The sequence below is a fragment of the Adiantum capillus-veneris genome, chromosome 28 (genome assembly GCF_014529385.1).
Source record: "Adiantum capillus-veneris isolate H3 chromosome 28, ASM1452938v2, whole genome shotgun sequence".
NCBI lineage: Eukaryota > Viridiplantae > Streptophyta > Polypodiopsida > Polypodiales > Pteridaceae > Adiantum > Adiantum capillus-veneris.
The window spans coordinates 99,077,819-99,101,117 of NC_140958.1; the positions used below are offsets into that span (position 1 = coordinate 99,077,819).

Consider the following 23,299-nt stretch of genomic DNA (forward strand, 5'->3'; position numbering starts at 1 on the left):
AAGAGTTAGTGAACCATGTAAATCACTAAAGATAGACCATCACATAAATTTAAGTGTTCTTTCAATGAAAAACATTTACATACCCAGCTCTTTGATCCTTTGCCAAAGGACCCAGCAATAAGATGCTTCATATAAGCCATAACATAAAACCCACAATCATGGGAATTTGGTTGACGAGGAACATAAAGACATGCATCAATTTTCAATAGTGAAAAATCATATAAACTGATCTTATCTACATGACAACACATGTGTACAACACTTGAGCTATTAACACACCTCGGGTATTTCTATTGGTGAAAGTCCTTTTCTTGGTTTTTCCATGAACTCTTTCAAACCCTCGTTCGAACAATTGTGAGATAGAATCTCAAGAACCCTACAAGGAAAGCTCTTAGATCCAATTCTCACCCAATAACCTCTATATACGGTATACCACATACATACCTATAAACACTAGCAAGATAGGTTGTGCCATTAGAATCCGGAAATGAATTGAAGTACATGATAGCACGTGAATCCCATGGAAATTTGTCAAGCTTTTTGAAGTGATTGTTGAAGATGACATAAAGGACCCAATGGTTCCTTAAACAAGACATAAATATGCAAGAAATTAAGCATGACAACCAAAGGTACATCACATCACTTTCAAGCTAAAAGAAATTGAATAAAGCAAAGCTACTAACTATTGGTAGAAAAAGGAACCAATGTTGAGACATATCTAAACCTTTAAAGTAATTCTTCATAACTCCAATGTCTTCATGGTGACGTAGTGTAAAATAGTCATACCATAAACTGTCCATGAACCAAACTTTGTCTAAAATATCTTTAGGCAATGTGTTTTCTACCCAACTATCACCATAAAAAACAAAGACATTGCGTTGAAAACTTACATAATACATGACATATTTTTGAAAACATACTAATGAGCTTTAAGCTATACTTAAATCATAAACAAGTTCATTGTTTTTGTGGAAGCTTTGGCATGGAAAATATCTTCAAGCATTTTCATGTCCACTTCCGAAATTATATTAGATTGATGAGATCTAAAGTGAATTGGTGATCCACTTTCAAAACTATATGTCAAAGCAAATTCATACATCAACAAATGATAGAGAATGCTAAATCTTTAGACGATGGTAATATTCACCTTGCTCGTAAGGACTCGTTGCCATTACTACTACTTGCTTCCAAGTTAATTCGCCGTTGCTTATCACCAAAGAAAATGGCATGTCGCCTTTGCAAAGAGGAGAGTCACTAATCATTTGGATTTGCTTTGACGAACCAATGATCACCCGAATCTAAAGTATATTGATAAGATCAAGAGAAGCTAAATAACATTATCTACTATATGCATGATCTAAATCTCTACATGAATAAAGTTTTACCCGTTTTTCCTCTTTGAATGGACAACGAATTTTCAAGCAAGGAAGCACCTAACAATATGGGAGTACCCTCTATGAAGCTTCTTCTTTTTCCTTGCTTCACGGGTGCAAGCAAAGGACCATGACCATCATCCAATGTGAGATTTGGCTACAAGACATGCAACTCATTTAACACCAAATTCAAAATCCGCATCATACCATACAATTAATCATTTAAATAATAACACTACATGCGACATACCGGAGTACATGCTTGCTCAATATCAACTTTCTCCTCTACCTTTTTATCCTCTACGTTTTCTTCTTCTTTATGTATTTTTCCACCGGGGTTACGCTTCTAAAAAGAGTCGAGAGCGAAAAGCAAAAAGAAACTTAATCCTTATAAAAATAAAATGTGATGGTTGCGATATATATGCTTACATTTTTTTCGAAGCCACCATCAATCCGTTTTTGTATACCCGCCATGCATGCATCTTTTGTGCTCATGTATCCCTAATGCATTGGCCATTTCTCTTTCTACAAAAGCTTCTTTTGATCCCTTTGCTAGCTTCTCACTCTCATCGAAAGCATTCCATTTTTGAAGCAAGGACTTCTCCCTCCCTTGTAGAGACTTTGATTTGTTTCTCTCGAACTTATAAGCTGCATCCTTGAACCACACCTTTGATTGCTTCTCGTATCTGTTTGCCCTTGACGAAGTCCAATTCATCATGCTTCGAGGTCGACCACCCTTGCGTAGCGGGATATCACACTCGGTGCCATGATCATCTCGAAGATGTTCCATGTTGTCGACCCTCTTCTCGTAACATATTTTGTTAGCCCGACACTCTTCCGTTGCAATGCATTGACGATTTTTCTCCCATTGTCACGCACAATTTCGATGTAGAGTGGCCTCGCATCCTCCATCCCCTGTGATTGTTTGTTTGTGGGCTCGTGAAGCGGGACACTTAACTAAATGCTCCTCCTCCTAAACCTTAGTCCATTGGAATTTCAAAGCCTCACCGGTATAAGGCACACAAACGGGTATATGTCACAGAGCTGAGGGTATAAGAGGGTATAAGGCACATAGAGCATAAGCCTTTGTATGCTAGGGTATTAGGCTGTTGTAAAGAGCTACAGTATCTTTGCTTCACGGGTGCCGAGCGTATGACACTGCTCTAAGCCGCAAAGCTTCAATAAGGTAATAAGCATAAGCAATGCTAATAATGCAGCGCAAGAATAAGGTAGCAATGGATGTAGGCAGCGCATGAAGCACCCGGCTACGCCTTGCTTGACGCAGGAGAAACCATGGGCTCGCGGAGGGCCTGACCTGACGCATGAGAACGCAGGGGAATACCGAAAGCGGGAGCAGCAGGACGAGGCCTAGTTCACCAAATTGCACACCAAATTAGCATTGGATGCTCACGCTCCCCCCTTCAATAACTGTGTTGCCATCCCCTGAACCGAGCCCCCCCCCCCCCATCGGACGGCTCTCATCCCCCCTACTCCCCCAGCCCTCGATCCCCTCTCGCCTCCAGCCGTGCCATATAGTGACGAGGGGGGGGGGGCACCTTGCACACAAAGTAATGTGATGGAGTCAAGATTTTTTTTTTCTAATTTTTCCTATCGATTGAGGGTTGAGTATGTATCACTTCCCTGCTCCCGGTTCTTGGCTGCTCAAATCGATGCCCAAATTCCCAGTTGCTTGGGTTTGCAGCTTGCTGCTGCTTCTCGGTGGCTACTGCAGTTCGGCTGCCTTGCTTGCCCGACTGCCTGCTACTCGGTGCAGACTCTCAATTCCCCCGAAGCAAGTGTGTGTGTGTGCGCGCGCGCGCGCTATATACAACACCAAGCAAGTGCTCTCGGCTGCCTTGCTTTGCCCGATTCTGCCCACTGCTGAGACTGCCTGCTTTCCCCGACTCTTGCTTGATCTCGACCTGCTCTACTCACAAGCAATTCCACTTGCTCACGATTGATTGCACCCGATTATGCCTCACCCAAAACGGGATGCACCACTACTTGCTTGAAGCTTCTAAAACTCCATTTCCCTTCTAGCTCACAAGTCCTGCCGACATGTTGAGCCCCAATTGACTGTTAACTTGTTGTGCAGAGCTTCGCTTGCTCAGCCAATTTGGTTGCCTTCCAGGTGAGTGTGTGTGTGTGTGTGTGTGTGTGTGTGTGAGAGAGAGAGAGAGAGAGAGAGAGAGAGAGAGAGAAAAACACCACACACTCCCTAGCTCTGACAAGCTCGGCTTTGCCCGCTCACAAGCTCATGCCTTGCTCATTGGCTTGATTACACACTGCAGATATACTTCAAGTCGATTCCCTTGCAAGCTCACTCTATGCTTCTATGCTTGGTGCCTTTCCTTCTGCCTCTACACAGTGCAGGCCTTTGCCCCATTCTCTGCAGATCTGTTTCCTACTGAGATTCCTTGATTCTCTCTCTGATACCAATTGTTGTGCACGTGGAGCGCATGTACGAAGTGTGTGCAAGAGAGGGAAGGAGAAGGGGGAAGGGGATGAAGCCGAAGATACACAGTAGGTTTGAGTTAGTGGATATGAAAGTGAGAGAGTGCTCAACTCTCTCCCGACTTCATTTAGGCAAAAGTATAAACAGGGGCAGTTTCCCACGGCCACCTGGCCTACACCCCAACAAAGACATCGTCTCGCAAACTTGATCCTAAGCATGCATACTTCTTAACATTTGTGCACAATAAGGAAAAAGAGAGTCTTATAAGACAAAAACTTTGTTTATTTTAAACATTTTTACATTTGCTTACTCTAGGGAAGCATTGTAAGCATTTACAAGGTTTAGGTTATCCTTTAATTGTATGTCTTGCATCCATCTAGCATCTTCAAAAGAATAGTTCTTAAACTTAATGAGATACCGTCGGTTAATCTTACCACCTCTCAATACCTTGCCTTCATGTTGGAGAATGGATTCAGACTGCAGCACCTCTTCTTGGTCCTCAATCTCCGTCGTGTCTTCAATAGTTGGTTCTTGAGGTGGATCTCCTTTGTAAGGTTTTAGTAGGCTCACATGGAAAGCATTGTGTATGAGAGCCAATGCCAATTTGAGTTGATAGGACAACTCATTGATAGGCCTTGGGAAATTTAAGCAAGACCAAGTCATTTTCTTTAAAGGCTTGATCTCTTCTGTGCTTATTAGCAGCAGCCTTTTGCCTTTGCTGTGAGATATATAGAGATAGCATCCTTAATCTTTTGGAAAGATTCTTGCAGGTCTCGGCTATACTCATCTACAATGAAGATCTTCCCATGTACCTTAAGTAGCAGGGGACTTTTGGATCTTCCCTCAATTACCAAAAAACATGCTTTTCTTGTGGAGGTATGTACAGTGTTATTGTAGGCATACTCCACCAATGGTAAGTACTTCTCCCATTGGGATCTTTGATCTACTTCCATTACATAGAATTCTAGTAGATCAAGAATCGTTATGTTAACTATTTCACTTTGGCCATCCATTTGCGGGTGATAGGCCGAAGAGAATTTTAGCCTTGTCCCTAAATTCTCAAAGAGACCCTTCCAAAAATTATTGGTCTTTCTAGGATCTCTATCCGAGACTATAGACATTGGCAAGCCATGGTACTTGACGATTTTTTATATGAAGAGGGTTGTCACTTGATGGGCTTTTATAGTCTTTTTGACAGGTATGAAATGAGCTTGTTTGCTAAACCTGTCTACTATCGTCCATATTCCCGTATTCCCATGGATAGACTTGGGCAATCCAAAGATGAAATCCATGGATATGCTCTCCCATGGTGAATTAGGGATTCAAAAAGTTTGGAGCAAATTGGGTTGCTTCCCTCTATCAAACTTTGTCTTTTTGCAAACCACGCATTTTGATACATACTCTTGTATGTTTGCCTTCATGGTAGGCCATAGAGGTAGGTTTCTATCCCTCTAAGGGTAGCTTGAATCCCTTTATGCCCTGCATAAGGAGGAGCATGAGATTCATACATCACTTTCTCATGTAGTGAGCTAGTAACGCATAGCCTATTTCCATAGAGAAGATAACCATCTTTTAGGGTAAATGGTTCCTCTTTCTTTCCTAGTGCAAGCGCTGAAAGCACATCCTGGAGATCGGGATCATTAGCATACTCATCTATCATAATTGATAGATCATTGTGAGTATCTATTTATATCGCATTCACTCTCCGTAGTCTTGAGAGTGCATCGGCTACAAGAATTTGCTTGCCAACAATGTGAGCAATATGAAAGTGAAATTGTGAGAGGAAATTCTCCCACTTCATTGTTTGTTGGAGAGCTTGGTCTACGTCAAGAAGTACTTGAGAATTTGGTGATTTGTTTGTAGAATGAAAGGAGTCCCCAATAGATAGTGCTTCCACGAGTCTAAGCCATATAGAACTGCGATGAGTTTCTTTTTGTATATGCCTAGAGCTTGCTCAACAGGGTTGAGCCTTCGACTCTTGTAGGCTATGGAGTGACCTTCTTGGAGCATAACGGCTCTAAGGAAATCACCACAAGCATCGCATTGGACCTCACATGGCTTTGACAGGTCCGGTAGTGTAAGAACAGGTTGAGAGATAAGCTTCTCTTAAATCATTTCAAAAGCATTGTTTCCTTTTACAGACCAAGTAAACTTAATATTCTTTTTAGTTAGGTCATGCAATGGTCCTATTATTTGTGAGAACTTTTCTATAAAGCGTCTATAATATGCACACATACCTATAAAGCTTCTTAGTTCATGAAGATTCCTTGGAATAGGCCATCCTTTTATTACCTCTAACTTTGATGGATCCATTTGGATGCCATCTTGAGAGATAATGTGACCTAAATACTGAATCTCTTGTAAGAAAATTTCACTTTTCTTTCCATTTATGAAAAGCCTATTCTCTCTCAAAACTTGAAAAATTACTTAGAGATGTTGTTTGTGTTTGTCCAAAGAGTTGGAGTAGATGATTATATCATCAAAGAAAACTTCAGTGTAGGTGCGGTGAGGCCTAAATAGCTTTTCCATCATTTGGTTGAAGGTAGATGGTGCATTGGTCAAACCAAAAGGCATGACAATATACTTGTAAAGACCAAATGTAGTGCGGAATGTGGTCTTCACAATGTCTTGATCCACTATCCTTATTCGATGATAGCCACTTTTTAGGTCAATCCTTTTGAAGTAGGTCGACCCGTGTAGCTTATCAAATAGGTCTTCTACCCATGGAATTGGAAACCTATTCTTGATAGTGATCCTATTTAGTGCTCGATAGTCGACACACATACGATATGTGACGTCTTTCTTTTGCATTAATAAAATCAGTGAACAAATTTAAATGGAGATGAGCTAGCCCTAACCATTCATGTCTCAACCAACTCATGCACTTGCCACATAATCTCCTCTTGTTGAGTTTGAGAAACTCTATAAGGAGGTTTATTAGGCGGTGAAATTCCTGGAAGAAGTTCAATTAAATGGTCGTCATCCCCTCATTTTGGAGGTAGCTCACTAGGGATGTCGTCAATAAAAACATCCCAGAATCCATCAAGGAAGTAAAACAACTCTAGTTCCTTTTGATTCCGTTCATTTTTAGTTGACAAAACATTAGATTTTTTTTCATAGACTCTTTTACAAATATTATGTACGTGAAAATAGAGCTCTTTATTGACTTATCAAAAGCTTGTTTATGTACAAGGGGTAAAGTGTGACCCGACTCGTTAGAATCTATATACATAGTCTTTTCCCTATATGTAAAGTAAATTCTCCTTTCAAGGAGTTTGATGTTGCCAGCCATGCGATCAAACCATGGTGCCCCTAACATGACATCTTCATGCTTAAGAGGATATATGAAAAATTCTACATAACTTTGGACATGGAGCTTTAGCTTCCCAATCAAGGGAGTAACAGAGGCTTCCTATCCCTTGAAAACTCCTTCTACATTCACTTGATCTCCCATTTCATAGGCTTCGATGCCTAGCTTGGTGGCCAACTCCATGGATATATAGTTGTGAGTAGAGCCAGGGTCAAAGAGAATAAATGAATCATGTTCTCTTACCTTTCCTCAGGTATAGCATAGTGGAGATCCTTTCGGATAAGCATCCACTTCTTGAACTTCGACTAAGAAAGCTCTACGAGGCTCATTGCAGGTATTCTTTTGGGGGCAAGCACGGTACGCATGCCCTTGCTTGCTACATTTGAAACAATGGTTATCCTTGCGATAACGCTCAAGCTCTTCAGGAGGTTTGTTTTTACCTTTGTAAACTCCCTTCTCCTTAGCTTTGTTTTTATTGGAATTGCCCTTAGGAGAATTCTGGACATTGTCCTTCCCCTTAGGCTCATTGTAGTCCTTGTTTTCTGTGGGCTTAGAATTTCTCTTAGCCCCTTGTTGCAAATTGATTCGTGAAGCCACGATGGTATGGTGTATGACCGCAGATATGGTGTGTGGCCTTTGGGAGTTGACATACTGTGCCATATCTTCAGTTAGACCCGCACAAAATTGTTGTTTTTGCTCTTCAAAATCTATCTTTTTGAAGATAGTGGCTTTGATATGTAAGTCCCAAAAAAATTTCTACATATTTGTGAATAGATTTATAGGGATAGAGATTCAAGCTTCGCCATTCGGTGAGTATTTTTTCTTTGGCATCGGTAGCCAAAAACTATTTCATGATGGAAGCTCTTAAACCTTTCCATGTTTGTGGAGCTTCACCGTTTTCTTGTAGGCTAGACCACCATTGACATGAGAACTTTTGAAAATGCATAGCTACATGGTGTAACTTAGAGGACTCCGTGAAGCCCTCATCTCCAAACACTGCATCAAATTGTTGAATGAAGGCCAAGACTTTGTCCGTAGCACCAAAGGTTCCATCTTAGGTAAGAAAAGATATGTTATTTCCTCTCTCTTTGAAATTATTGAGCTTGGAAAACCTCTTCCACAGGGCACAGGATTCCTATGGCCTCTTCTTTTAGGTGGTGCAAGAGCTTGACCATCACTTTCTTTAGAAGAGGAAGAGTATGAGGAGAATAGAGAAGAGGGTGACCTCTTTTTGGCCCTTTTCTTCCCTGGTTTGTCCTTGGTTGCACCATCAGTTCCTTTAGAAGAGGAAAAGGATGAGGAAGATGGAGAAGAGGGTGACATATTTCTCGCCTTTTCTTCTCCTGATTTTGGTCGTCCCTCTTTGAATTATAGTGTAGAGAAGTGTACGATGGTCTTCTCCATTTAGGAGGTGTTGGAGAGTGCTTTTCCCGCTGTCTTCGTGGGGCCATCTGTGCCAAGGTGGCAGGAGACTCGCTTCTTTTTGTTTCCCTTAGTAGGGGATCTACAGTTGAAACTTGAGTTCTCCTTTGGGGAGGAGATGCATCATCAAGTAGTAGATTTTTTATCCCTTCGTACAGATCCTCTTCTTCTTCCCTTATCGGGACAGAGGCCTCTTTTGGAAGTCTCACAAGGAGGCTTCCTAGGTACTCTCTCTTCTTGGTGAGGAGTTTGGAGAATCCCACAAGCATGTAGCTTCCATTGCCCATAGCTTGTTGAAGCCTAGTAACAAGGTAATTGGCAAGCATAGGGCCATCATTAGTAGTGTGTTCATTAGCAAAATCAAAGCTGTCAACATTAATTTCACTCTCTTTACTATTTTCATCTATTCTTACAAATTTTTAGGTGTAAAACTTTTAAGTGTACTTTGGCACTTCAAGCCCTAGTTGCTACTCCTCTTAGCTCCTTTAGGAAAGCATTCAAGCTCCTATATCTATGGCTCAAATATCATTAATTGCAAGGAATAGAAGAGAGGGTCTTTCAACACCAAAACAACAATGGCTCCTATCAAGCTTCTAATAGCTCAATACGGGTTAAGCGGTAGGCAAGCCCCGTTTGACTCCACTATTAAGACCATAGCTCTTGACGGTGATGCCCCATTATCTGCACGACACAGGCGCACTTCAAGGATGAAAAATCCCTATTCCACTAACTCAATTGCAATTAATAATACCAACCATTTATAGTCATCTTGAGGAACTTCCTTCTTGAGCAAGAAAAGAGAAACATTGTGCTCTGATACCAATGTAACCTTTAACGGTTTAGTAGCTTGTGTGTAGCAGAGAATAACATAGACATAGTGATGAGTTCATTAGAATAGATTCCTAATGAGCATAGCAAGAGTGCTTGGATGGAGAGAGAAACAAAAGCATAAAACCTAGTTAGATAGGCATGAACAATACTTCAAAAAGAGAGAGAAATTAAGCTATTGACAACAGTTGAGGATTGGATTTTCATGGAGCTAGATGCCCCCTCCAAAAGGATTTGTATTATAGGTTTCCATCATTAAGGGAGACATTTTACAATACATTACCTTGTGCTTCTTTAATAACTTGCTGGTGCAATGAAGATGGAAGCTTCAAGCACCAAGCTTACACTTGAAAACACATATCGATTCCCTCACGGTCTTAGACCCAAGACCTCACAAACCTTCAAAGATGGTGAGAGCTAGCGCGGTATGAGAGTAGATCAAGAGGAAGAAGGAGTAGTCTTATGAGAAAGAAGTATTTCTCCTCATATAATAACTCTTAATATCTTAGCATAGCTTAGTAATTACCATGGTAGAGAAGATGAGCATGCATTGAAGCTTGGCTCTTGGTTGGATTTGTATCACAAAGCCAAGAGTTGTTGGTGTAGGCCTCCCTTCTCAAAAGTTTGGAGAAGATGATAAGCTTTCCATTAAAGCTTGTGTGAGTGCATGTGTGTGTGTGATAATGACTCGCAAAAATCAGCCCCCTCTCTCTTGGTCGACCCCTCTTGCTATTTTCTCATGGTGGCATCCTATTGGCCCCTGCAAAGCTTAGCCAATGACAATTAAGAAGCATAAGTGATATCCTTGTGACATGTGTCTCCCTTTCCCCTTTTGTAAGAGCTTTAGGTATTTAAATAATGCAATTAAACTCTCATTGGACCTCTTAGTCTTCTTGCCAATAGGAATGAGGCAAGCCATTGGGATATATGTTGAATACTCATTGGACCCCTTGAAAGACTGTCCAATACTCTTCTAGAGAGCTTAATTTCTATTGGTTCTTTTATCAAGTGTTTTTGAATAAATTAAACTAAATTTACTGTAGCCTAATTCTTATTGGTCCACCTACATGGCCATCCAATAGGATTTGAGTGCCCTTGGGGATAGCTGGGATAGGAAGTTGACATGTGTTCCATTAGGAAAGAAATGGACTCATTTTTTATCCTTTTAGCTCTAGTGAGAGAATGCTCCTTAGCAATTAGGAAGAAGGCTAACGTTACATTGAAAAAACCTTTTTTCTCATTTTGAAAATGTCCATGAAAACTGTTTTGATGAAATTGTCACTATTATCAAAAAAGTAAGGCGCTTGATAATGACATCTTGCACAAGCCCCAAATGCCTTTTTATGACCCGCTGTTGCTATCCTATAAAGTGAAGTACTTGTACGTTTGCATCTCGCACAAGTATCAATAACTTTTTTATGGAGTACTCGCAATTTAAATTCAAACAGATCGTACTTGATAGTGATTGATAGGTACTATTTAAGACTATGAAGGAGTCAGAACCAAGCAAATAGAGGTCCTTGAGGGGTCTCTGGGACCTCTATTCAATTGGTTCTGACCTCATGAGGCCCTAGGATTAAGATATAGCATTTTTTAAGCCCACTCACGCATCAGAAACATCCAAAAACCTTAGGATAGCTCTTTGAAACGCTGAAATCTGACGTCTCTAGCTCAAGATATAGCATTTTTAAGCCTAGGGCCTCATGAGGTCAGTACCAAGTGCATAGAGGTCCCATGCATCAGAAACATCCAAAAACCTTAGGATAGATCTTTGAAACACTGAAATCTGACGTCTCTAGCTCAAGATATAGCATTTTTAAGCCTAGGGCCTCATGAGGTCAGTACCAAGCGAATAGAGGCCCTTGAGGGATCTCTAGGACCTCTATGCACTTGGTACTGACCTTATGAGGCCCTAGGCTTAAAAATCCTATATCTTGAGCTAGAGACGTCAGATTTTAGCGTTTCAAAGAGCTATCCTAAGGTTTTTGGATTCCGGATGCATATGTGGTATTTTTTTGTATTTTGAAAACAACTCTTATCTCTCATTGCACATCACATCACTCATTAAGATTCACATACATGGATTTTTGTGTACAATTAAGTTGGGCTCTCGAAAAGCATTTTGTACGAGCAGCATTTAAGTGATTGAACACCATTTTAGATAATTTGGAAAAATCCCATTTCCCAAATTCTAAATGTTGTGAGCGGGATGAAAACACACACAACGCCTCTATAACGACCCGACACACACTCTTGGGAAGATACACACACACACTATGGGGCACCACTCGGCTTACACAACACACCTGGCCGAGATAGGGAACACACCTCTGGAGTGAGAGGAGAGAGACTATCCACTTGCCCACTCCACAGAGACACACACACATACACACACCCAAAAAACTCAGTTCAAAAGAGGAGAATTTCTGATGTTTAGATACAAATGACCTTGGGCCAACACCAATGGGGCAAACAGCTCACACAATATGGGTAAAAGATACCAGATACAATCACAAACTAGAGCAGAAACTTCGCTCATAGGAGAAACTTACACAGAAAAATAGCAGGAAAAGAGTGAGGAATTTGGCAAAATGGACAGCGCCATCGCGTCCGGAACGGCCCAAAACCCCAATCTACAATGTCAAAGTGCTCAAATCCGACCTCGGATGAGCAGTTTACGGCCAAAACAGGCTCCAAAATGAGCAAAAACACACCTGCGGCTGTTCCTCCTCTCTTCTCCACGTTTTTTCTGGTCTTCTCTATTTTTTTTCAGTTCCCACACTTAGCTTTTTTAGTTGGGCACCCTTGGCCTTTTAGATGACCTCAAACGGACCCCAAACAGGCCAAAAACTGACCTCGCAGTGCATAGTTGTCACCTTTTTGCATCATTCGCACACCTGGCACTCAACTTTTTTCCAATAATGCATCTCGCCACCACGTGAAGTGCCCCCAAAAAGTGGTCCTAATGATGACCTTTCTGCATAAATCTCATAAGAAAACACCCACGTTGTGTCCGTCCTCATCCGTGTGCAAATATTGACCTCGTTCGCCCTCCTGACGCCACTAGATGCCATCTGACGCACCTGTTGACCTCATGTCGTCGGCCCGTGGATAGCTTCCTCGAGAAGTATTACGCGCTATAAACTACTCATTATTGTAGAAAAAACATACTGGTACTGGTGATAGTGAAAATCGATGCACTATGTACATGCTGTCCTACCTGTACACATGTGGGCCCCACGTAACCACCTGGCTAAGAAAAATGGGCAATCCTTTATTTGATGCACCATGCATGTATATGTACATATGCGCAATCCCTTGCTCCAAAAAACTCCTGACATAATTTGCCCATCCCCTAGCCTGCTAGATCATTCATGATCAGCAGCAGCAAAGAGAGATATGAGACTCGCCGCATCACAGGTCTCCTCATCCCTCACCAACACTGCTTGATCCACAGACAACTCATCTTGCTCCACCATCATCAATCTAGCATGATACAATTTAAGACGCAACCCATTTACCCTTGACTTATGTAGAACACCATCCAGGTTAGCCAGCTGATATGTGCCATTTGGAAAACACTCCACTACCTTGAAAGGGCCTTCCCACTTAATTTGAAACTTCTTTTGGAAGGTGTTGTCCAGCTTACTGTTCTAGCGCAAAACCAAGTCATGTTTCTTGATACCCTTACTTTTAACCTTTTCATTTATCTTTGCCAAAGCCTTATCCTGCATCTGCCCATAATGCTCCAATGCGCTCATCCTATCCAACTGGACCTCTTGTAACTCCAAGAGCCTCTCTTTGAATGCATCACTAGGCGACCCAAGCAACTTCTCTAACATCTTGACCGCAGGAAACTCTACCTCCACAGGCAATAGTGCTTCCTTTCCATACACCAAATGAAATGGAGTAAACCCTGTACCTGTCTTCACCGAAGTACGGTAAGCCCATAATGCACTAGGCAATTCCAAATCCCAATTCTTTCCTTGGTGCTCTGTCACTTTAGAAAGAATTTGTACCAACTCACCATTGAATCTTTCATTTAAGCCATTACACTGCGGGTAATAAGGAGTGGTATGCTGGTGCCTAATCTTCATCTTTGTGCATAAGAAGTCTAGCAGTTTAGCTCTAAATCCTGGCCCCTTATCTGAAAGTAGCTCTAATGGCACACCAAACTTGCAACATATTTCATCATACACAAATTTTGCCACATCCTTTGCAGTGATCTGTTTTACTGCTATAGCCTCTGCCCATCTAGAGAGATAGTCCACTGCCGTCAAGATATAGCTTTTGCCCCTGCTTGTGATAGGTAACAGGCCTATTGCATCAATCCCCCACTTTTCAAACACATCAAACGCCATAATGGTTTTTCGTAGCTCTGGCTTCAACACTCTCTTCCCAAATGCTTGACACCTATTGCAAGACCTACACCAATGGTGAACATCCTTGTGCAAACTAGGCCATACATACCCCTCTTGCAAAATCTTATGCAAGGTGATCTTTAGAGCAAAATGGCCACCACATGCGCCTTCATGATTCTCTTCCAACACTCTGTAAAGCTCCTCCCGCCAAGGTACACGTCTCAACACAAGATCAGCCCCTTTCATGTATAAGACATCACCAATCAATTTGTACCTGTATACTCTACGCACAAAGCCATACTTCTTAGACTTCTGAATCTCCTTTGGAATGATTCCTGTTAGCAAAAACTCCTCTTCTTGAGCCAAACTTTCCCGGCCATGATAAAGAGGTAAAGTGGTCCTCAACACAAATAGCTCCCCAATCATGCCTTGAGATGCTTCATGTGCCTCTCCATTTAGAGCACGTTCAATGTGTTTGATGATCCATGCTTCGAACTTTTTTAACAGGCCTTTAATTCTGAAGCACATTTCCTTCAATGAGGTGTTCTTGCTCTTCCACACACCCAGCACTTGCTTCACCACTAACAAGGCATCACCTTTTATGCTCAACCTTCGAACCCCATGCTTCAAACAAATGTGTAATCCGGCTTCCAATGTAGCATATTCAGCCTCATTGTTACTATGAGCATCCAATTTGAACCCTCTCTTGCATACTAGCTTCCCCTCTGGATCATAAAGTGCTATACGCCCTGAAGCTGCATCGTGGCTCTTTCTGTACGAACCATCAAAGAACAACACATGTGCATTGCTGATCTGTGGCACTTCTTCAACTACCTTTCTCACCACCTCTTCCTTAACAATAAGGGGATTCTCCTTGTAGGTCAACAAATCAGCTAGGGTAGCCCTTGTACTATCTTCCACTAGAAAAGAGAACTCAAACTCTTGGAGCTCAATTACCCACTTCTTCACCACATTTGACATGTTAGTACCATTAATTAACTGTGGCAAAAAGGCATAACTCGTCAAGAAAACAAAAGGCCGTGGTAGCAAGTAATGACGAAATCGTCGACAAGCAAATATTACACTGGCCATCACTAGCTCTACTTCCGATAACTTTCTCTCCGCTACCAACTTCGCTCGGCTTGCACAATACATTGGTCTAATATAATGGCTGCCCTTCCCCTTTTGCAATAGCATAGCTCCAATGGCATCGTCCCCTACTGATGGATTTACATAAAAAACTTTCTCCCAATCAGGAGCCTGCATGGCTGACAACCCCCCTAACACCTCTTTCACCTCTTGAAACACTTCTTCACACTTGTCATCCCATTGCAATGGATCATGCTTTGCCACTTGCTGTAATGGATACAGAAGCTGCGAAGACAATGGAATAAACCGTGCCATGTACTTCACTTTGTGTATAAAGGTTGCCAATTGCTTCGTACTCATACGTGATGGAAGAAGAATAATAGACTTCACCTTATTTGGATCAGCCTCAATGCCATTTTCTGACACCATATGGCCCAATAACTTCACCCTTAGCTGTGCTAGATGACATTTCTTTGGATTTAGTTGTCCTCCACATTCATCATATCGAGCCAATACCATCTGCAGCTTCTCATGGTGATCAACCCTACTGCTATAGACACAGAAGTCATCCATAAAAGCTTTAACACAACTACCAATGAATGGTTCCAACACCCAATTTGCTCTCTCTTGATAGAAGGAAGGTCCATTTGACAACCCAAATGGCAATACTGTGTAGCAATAGCAGCCCCATGGCGTAATAAAAGTTGTCTTTGTGCGGTCTTTAAGAGCAATCTTCAATTGAAAATAGCCTGAAAAACCATCACACACACTGTACCTCTCATAACCTGCCACTGAATCTAAGATCTGATCGATGAATGGAAGAGGATATGGGTTCTTCTTAGTGGCTGCGTTTAAGGGTTTAAAATCTACACAAATTCTCCACTTCCCATCCTTCTTTGGACTGACTACAACTGGACTCACCCATTCTGTGGTCTCCACTGGAACTATGAACCCTGCCTTCAATAACTTGTCCACCTCTACCCGCAAGGCTTCCATTTTCTCTTGAACCATCCTTCTTAGCCTTTGCCGCACTGGCTTAGCACCTTCTTTCAGCTCTTTATGCATCTCTTCACCCTTGAACCCTCTGATCTCTATATGAAGTAATGAACAAATCAGGAAAACTAGCCAGCATATGCAAATATATATCCTTCTCCATAGCTGAGAGGTCTCCACTAATCATTTGCGTCATTAATTTCTGCTTCTTTGACAACTCAACCTTGGTTTGCATCAGCCCTTCAATCACTTCATAAGGCCCTTCACTTTCATCTTCAACCTCATTCGCAAATGCGACTAAACCACACTCCTGGATTTCTTTATCCATCAAAAGAAATGCAACATCAGCATCCTCATCACTGCTGGTAGTGCTATCACTCTCCTCATCTGTCACCGTGGAAGAGTCTTCATCACTAAACTCATCCTCATCTTCATAAAGCTCCTCTAATCGTTTCCTTGTGTCCATATTATAAAGCTTCTTGGTACTTGTCTTTCCATAGAGGCTAATCGTACCATGTCGCCAATCTTGAACAGCTCCCACTGCACGTAACCATGGTCTGCCCAGTATAATAGGATATGCTCCCAACCCTGTTGGCATCACATGAAAATCAACCACTACCTTTGCATCATATGCCTTCACTTCTAAGCTCTTTACAACACCCAAGCATTTTACTTTTTGATGGTTTGCCAATCTGATCCGAAACCCTGACACCCCAGCCACTGTGAGACCCATCCTCTCAACACATGAGTGTGTTATGACGCATATTTGGGCTCCGCCATCCACATAACCTTGTCCCAAATTTTTCCTTTTATGCCACACATCTACTATTGGACAAATGTCTGGTAACTCATCCATTGCCAACACCTTTACTGAACCTCTCTCTGGCTCTTTCTCCATTGGGTTAACCATCCTCTTCCACTGTCGCTTGAGCTTAGGCACCATCTCTATAAGCTGCCCAAAAGTAACATCTGCCTTCCTACTCGTCAGATCCTCCCTCAAGTCATAGCTTAATTGCCCATCCCCTAGTGGAAAATCTGAAACATGAAACTTTCGACGAGCTCTCCTTTTCCTCTTGGCCTTGACATCCTCGCCTTCATGGCTCTTTCCTTTCTTCTTACTAGGACCTGGGGCACTTCTTCCTTCCTTATCCTCTGTGGTCCTCTTCCCAATAGGCATCACTAATGTATCCTCTAGCTTTGATGCCTTCTCCAAGGTGACTACACTTAGCACTTTTGTCTTTCCCTTTTCCTCCTGGGTCAGTCCACTGGTTCGTTCGTCTCCCTTAATTTTGATGCCATAATCATTTGACCTAGTTAGAACCTGTCTTGGCAATGGATACATGTCTCCCCCCATCCTTGGTGGCTTATCACATTGCGGGCTGATGTGACCCAACTCTCCACAATTATAACCTGTGGGCATCTGCCTCCAAAACCTACCATTGCTTTGTCCAACACCATTCCTAGGCCTTTCTTCACCTCCTTGCTGATTTGCAAACCTCCCTCGACCTCGATTATTTCCCACTTGACCTAGCATGTTTAGGATGAGATTCTTCATCAAATCTACCATTTGCCTCATGTCTTGCCTTAGCCCATCATCTTGCACTGCTGTAGTGACCACTGCTGGCATAACCTGAGTAGTAACTACTGGTTCATGATGAACCCCTGACATGCGCCCTTGTAAAGACTCTATAGGCTGAAATTCAGACCTCATTGGCAAAGACTCCACCCCTAACTGGCTCAGTTTCCTCAGCTTCCACTCTTTGTTCCTTGCTACCTCTAGTGCATCCTCATATGTCCTAGGCTTCTTTAGCTCCACCCTCCAACGTATATTCTCCCAAAGACCAGCCAAGAACCTGTCCTTCTTCATCATGTCAGGCGGGGGTACCTGTGGTGCTAAAGCCTTGCACATTCGCTCCCATGCCAATGAAAACTTACGTATGTACGCATCTACTGGCTCACCTTCCTTTTGCACCAAAGCCTGTACTTCTTGACACACTTTGTCAGGATCAAGTTCTATCTTCACAAACTCCACTTCCAACCCATGTCGTAGATTGTCCCAACTCAACCTTACAGGTGGATCAGCCACACGCAACTCCTCTTCAAATGCTTTAGACCAAACTCGTGCATCACTCTTCAAACAAATTTGGAGAAGGCGTAACATTTGCGTAGGGTCATGAATCTGGTTGCTAATGCAGGCAACCTCCATCTTTTCCAAAAATTCTTCCACATCTTCATCACTTCTTCCATGAAACTCCGGATAAGAGAAATCCATGGCTACCCAAATTATGATGCTTTGAGAACCCCTTCAAACACACGTGCAAGAACCCAAAACTTTTGACTACCCAATCCCCAGAAACTTCAATGGAGCTCAACTTTAGATAAGGACAAACACATGCACATCAAATGAGTTTTCATAGTTAATCATCGGAATGACAACAGGCAAAGGACATTCCAAGATCTCTCTCCATCTTCTTGGCCCAAACATAAAGACTATGCGCTGCTGGAAAAAGATCTTCCTGGACACATGAACATTAATCTGAATTCTTTGCGTTAAATGAAAAGGAGTGAACTGAGGGCCATTTTGATCATCCATTAAAGCCAACCATGAAGCTCCCAAGAAGGCACACCTGACTCAACCTCTGATTTTGCCAAAATTTCAGCAGCATAACAGCATAAATGGCTCAAAATACCAAAAAACCAGCCATCATAACTTGGGAAAATTTTGACAGAGTTTCCCCAGAAGTAGAGTAGTAGGAACCCAAAATATAGACTGTCTATGTATGCATAAACTGTCAACAATAGAACCCGAGCATCAAGTAGGACTCACTAGTACATAGCCTATGGCGAGGTCACAAAAAGGGTGCTCCAGCTACCTGTATCACCGAAAGGATCTCTACATTTGAGAATCCCCCAACTCAATAAAAACCTCACGCTATCGACCCTCACACGAAGGCTAATGCAAATCGCGTATAATCAAGTCTCAGAAATGACTATCTTCCAGACCAAGTCTCAGAAATGGTTGGGACTACCAAATACAACCAAGTATTGCTCCACAAATGTGTACAATGGCAGTTTCCACAAGTAACGTACAATCCAGCAGACAATGCGCTCAAACAGTCGCCAAATGATGCATACCCACAACAGCTGCAAGTGACACCACTACTAGTATATCACTGTACTCCAGCCACCTGTACCTGTACCTGTCCCTGTAACCTGTAACCTGTAACCTGTAATCTGCAACCTGCAACCTGTAATCCCGAAGCTCGAAGCTCGAAGCTCGAAGCAGAAGGTACTCGAAGAAGATCTGCCGTGGGGGCGCCAAAAGAATGTGAGCGGGATGAAAACACACACAGCGCCTCTATAACGACCCGACACACACTCTTGGGAAGATACACACACACACTATGGGGCACCACTCGGCTTACAAAACACACCTGGCCGAGACAGGGAACACACCTCTGGAGTGAGAGGAGAGAGACTATCCACTTGCCCACTCCACACACACACACACACACACACACACACACACACACACACACACACACACACACACACACACACACCCACCCAAAAAACTCAGCTCAAAAGAGGAGAATTTTTGATGTTTAGATACAAATGAGCTTGGGCAAACACCAATGGGGCAAACAGCTCACACAATATGGGTAAAAGATACCAGATACAATCACAAACTAGAGCAGAAACTTCGCTCATAGGAGAAACTTACACAGAAAAACAGCAGGAAAAGAGTGAGAAATTTGGCAAAATGGACAGCACCATCGCGTCCGGAACGGCCCAAAACCCCAATCTATAATGTCGAAGTGCTCAAATCTGACCTCGGATGAGCAGTTTACGACCAAAACATGCTCCAAAATGAGCAAAAACACACCTGCGGCTGTTCCTCCTCTCTTCTCCACGTTTTTCCTGGTCTTCTCTCTTTTTTTTCAGTTCCCACACTTAGCTTTTTTAGTTGGGCACCCTTGGCCTTTTAGATGACCTCAAACGGACCCCGAACAGGCCAAAAACTGACCTCGCAGTGCATAGTTGTCACCTTTTTGCATCATTCGCACACCTGGCACTCAAATTTTTTCCAATAATGCATCTCGCCACCACGTGAAGTGGCCCGAAAAAGTGGTCCTAATGATGACCTTTCTGCATAAATCTCATAAGAAAACACCCACGTTGTGTCCGTCCTCATCCGTGTGCAAATATTGACCTCGTTCGCCCTCCTGACGCCACTAGATGCCATCTGACGCACCTGCTGACCTCATGTCGTCGGCCCGCGGATAGCTTCCTCGAGAAGTTTTACGCGCTATAAACTCCTCATTATTGTAGAAAAAACATACTGGTACTGGTGATAGTGAAAATCGATGCACTATGTACATGCTGTCCTACCTGTACACATGTGGGCCCCACGTAACCACCTGGCTAAGAAAAATGGGCAATCCTTTATTTGATGCACCATGCATGTATATGTACATATGCGCAATCCCTTGCTCCAAAAAACTCCTGACAACGTATATGCTAGGATTGTGTTATTTTATGATTTCTAAGCTCTAGTTGCCTTTAATTTAGATAAATTATCATGATTGTATGAGTCTATTTTAATATCTCTACTATAAATTTTAAGAATAAACCTCCAATATAGTTCTTGGAAAGAGGATTTGTATGACATCAATGCTTTTCAAAATTCAACAAATGCTTCTAGAAGTAGCTTCTCAAAAAATATGGCGTCAAAAAAACCATTTGATATGATTTTAAAGCAGCATATAAATTGATTACAGCAATTAAAAAAGATAATATGTAAAGACAAATGCTATTAAACACTCTTGTCATAAATTTGGTGACCTTAATCCATGTATAGCAAAATACTTGGTCATGGTTTTGTAGCATGCTATCAAGTTTTAAATACACGGTAATTTAAACAACATTCAAACTAATATTTCACACTTAAAAAGTCAAAACAATAATATAGAGTATCCTATGGCTATAAGACCATGAGATGCCATTATTGCACCTATGGCCTTGAGGCCATATAGTGCTCTTTGTAGATATATCTATGACTTTAAGATAATACAAAATATATCTCTTTATGACCTCAAGGCCATAGGGTTAGGATTGTTAGCTTGTCTCAACGTATAAAGAGATCTAGTGCTTCAAAGCCATATGGGACATTATTTATGTGCCACCCTATGTTCCTAAGGCTGTACGTTGTCTTAGGGCCACAAGATGTTGTTTATGCCAATAAGAAACCCTTTTATGCTCTATGTTGGCACTCTATGTCCCCAGGCGCACAAGGTGTGCCTCGTATGCTAGTTAGAAACCCTTTATTTTATATGTTGTGACCATATGGCCTTAGACCATAGGGTGCCCTCTGTGCTAGTAATAAATCCTCTATACTCTGTGTTTGCACCCTATGGACCTAGGGCCACAAGGTACCCTATATGCAAGTAAGAAATCCTCTACGCTCAATATTGAGACCATGTGGTCCCAAATCCATAGGATATCCTCTATGGTAGTGAGAAAAACCCTCTATGCTCTATGTTCACAAAGAATTAAAAAATATAAACAATAATATAGAGTATCCTATGGCCCTAAGACCATAAGATATCATCTATTGCACCTATAATTCCATTTGGTATTTTATTTAACTATAGAAAGTTAAATGAGGCACTTACTTAGACAAACTATCATAATTCTAACTTTGAATTTGTTTCTTAACATAAAACTACAATATAAAAACTCTCAATAGAAGTTTGTGCCAAAGAATCTATGTTAAGATGAAGATTTTTTACATCAAGTACATGCTTTAAAACTTCACTCAAAGGTGTTAGAGATGGTGTCTCAAAAAAAGGAGGTCTTTAAAAACACCATTTGATGTGAATAATACGAATTGTATACAGTGATTATGTCAAAATAGTATAAAGTATAGACACAAAGATTACCACCAACAACTTGATAGTTTTATAAAAATGATGGTCTTCAGCGCACGTACAACAAAGTACTAACTAGAAAGAGTATGATATCTCCAAGATTGAGGGTGTTCAAAAAACACCGTTTTGTAACACTACCAAATGTCAAGAACATTCTGATTGTTTGCATCACTTAATAAGACAATTATTAAGAAGAAAAAGTTAACAATACCATAGAAGCATCAAACAATGAAACCAAAGAACTTGAATGAGAGAAGTCTCCTCACAATAGGATGCACTTCATTAAAAAAATAGTTTAAAAATTTTTCAAGCTATCCCACAACTTTCCATCAAGTTTAAAATTTGAAAAGTACACACTGCCAAATACTTAGTAGATGCTATTTAGAATACTTAACTAGTACACTTAAGGTGGCTTCCTTCTCTTGAGATTTTGAGTCCTTTGAGACATATAACATTGCATTACATAGTGAGTCTCAGGATCAGGATGAACATTACAAAATTTCTTATGGTATGTCTCTCTTGTCTTTAGCATACAAATCCACATAACCATGGAACAATTTCATCTTTGAAAAAATTTGAAGCAATTAAGTAGGCTGGTTCCAAAACTTTGGAAAAATCATATAAGCTCCTTGCATATCCCACATCAATTGGTATGGACTATCATCAAATATTATACTGCTGCCCCCATTTAAATAATCAAATAGCTTCCATATGGTCGAAATATTTTTGTGATAGGCTCTTTTGTAACCGATCATGAAATTTGAATTTTGGCAGCACGTGTTATCCATAATCATCTTGAATTTGTGACTTTGTGTAGGAAAACAGGTCTTAATTATGTGTTGAGCTTTTTGTAAACGATGGAAACTCCAAATCCAAATCTCAAAGAACTCAAAGCAAGATCTTAAGAAATACTCTGCATCTGGATGCACCGCATACACCTCATTGTTATCTTCTACAATGCACATGTACTTGGTCCAGGTTGGCCTTGATTGAAGCTCAAATGTTGCAAGAAGCACACCCTCTAAATCCAAGATAAGCGTTCTTTTCTCATATTTGAAAGATGCTGGTAGATAATGAAACCATTGCTCTTGGTTTGAATGTGATATTTGATGTAATATGAAAGGAAGCTCCTCTATTTTGTGATAATCTAATAGAAAAATATTTTTTCTTAGAATCCCTGAAATGATTAAAAAAAAAGTTAATATAGAGATCTTAAGTGTGTTGAATACCTTAGGGACATAGGGTGCTAATTTGTGGTTACACTTAGTAAGTCTTATGCCATAACACATCCCAAACTATGACCCTATGGCCTTAGAGTCATAGGGTGTTGAGACCATAAAGTGCAATCCCCCAAGGTCATAGAGCAAGATTTGACCTTATGAGCATGTAGATTGTCCCTGATGGCACAATGAACTCAAATTTCAAAGCAAACAGCTATAAAACATTTTAAACAAAAGAGCGTTTGGCACACGAAACTCAAAAGTTACTTATAATATTGAAAGACAAATTAAAAAACTATTAATCATTTACATCTTCAT

The 23,299-nt window shown here is 41.3% G+C and overlaps 1 pseudogene; it reads right to left on the reverse strand.

Annotated features, from left to right (window-relative positions):
- Positions 1-1,608: 1,608 nt before the first annotated feature.
- On the reverse strand, positions 1,609-2,285 carry LOC147420963 (uncharacterized; annotated as a pseudogene).
- Between the last annotated feature and the right edge of the window lie 21,014 nt (positions 2,286-23,299).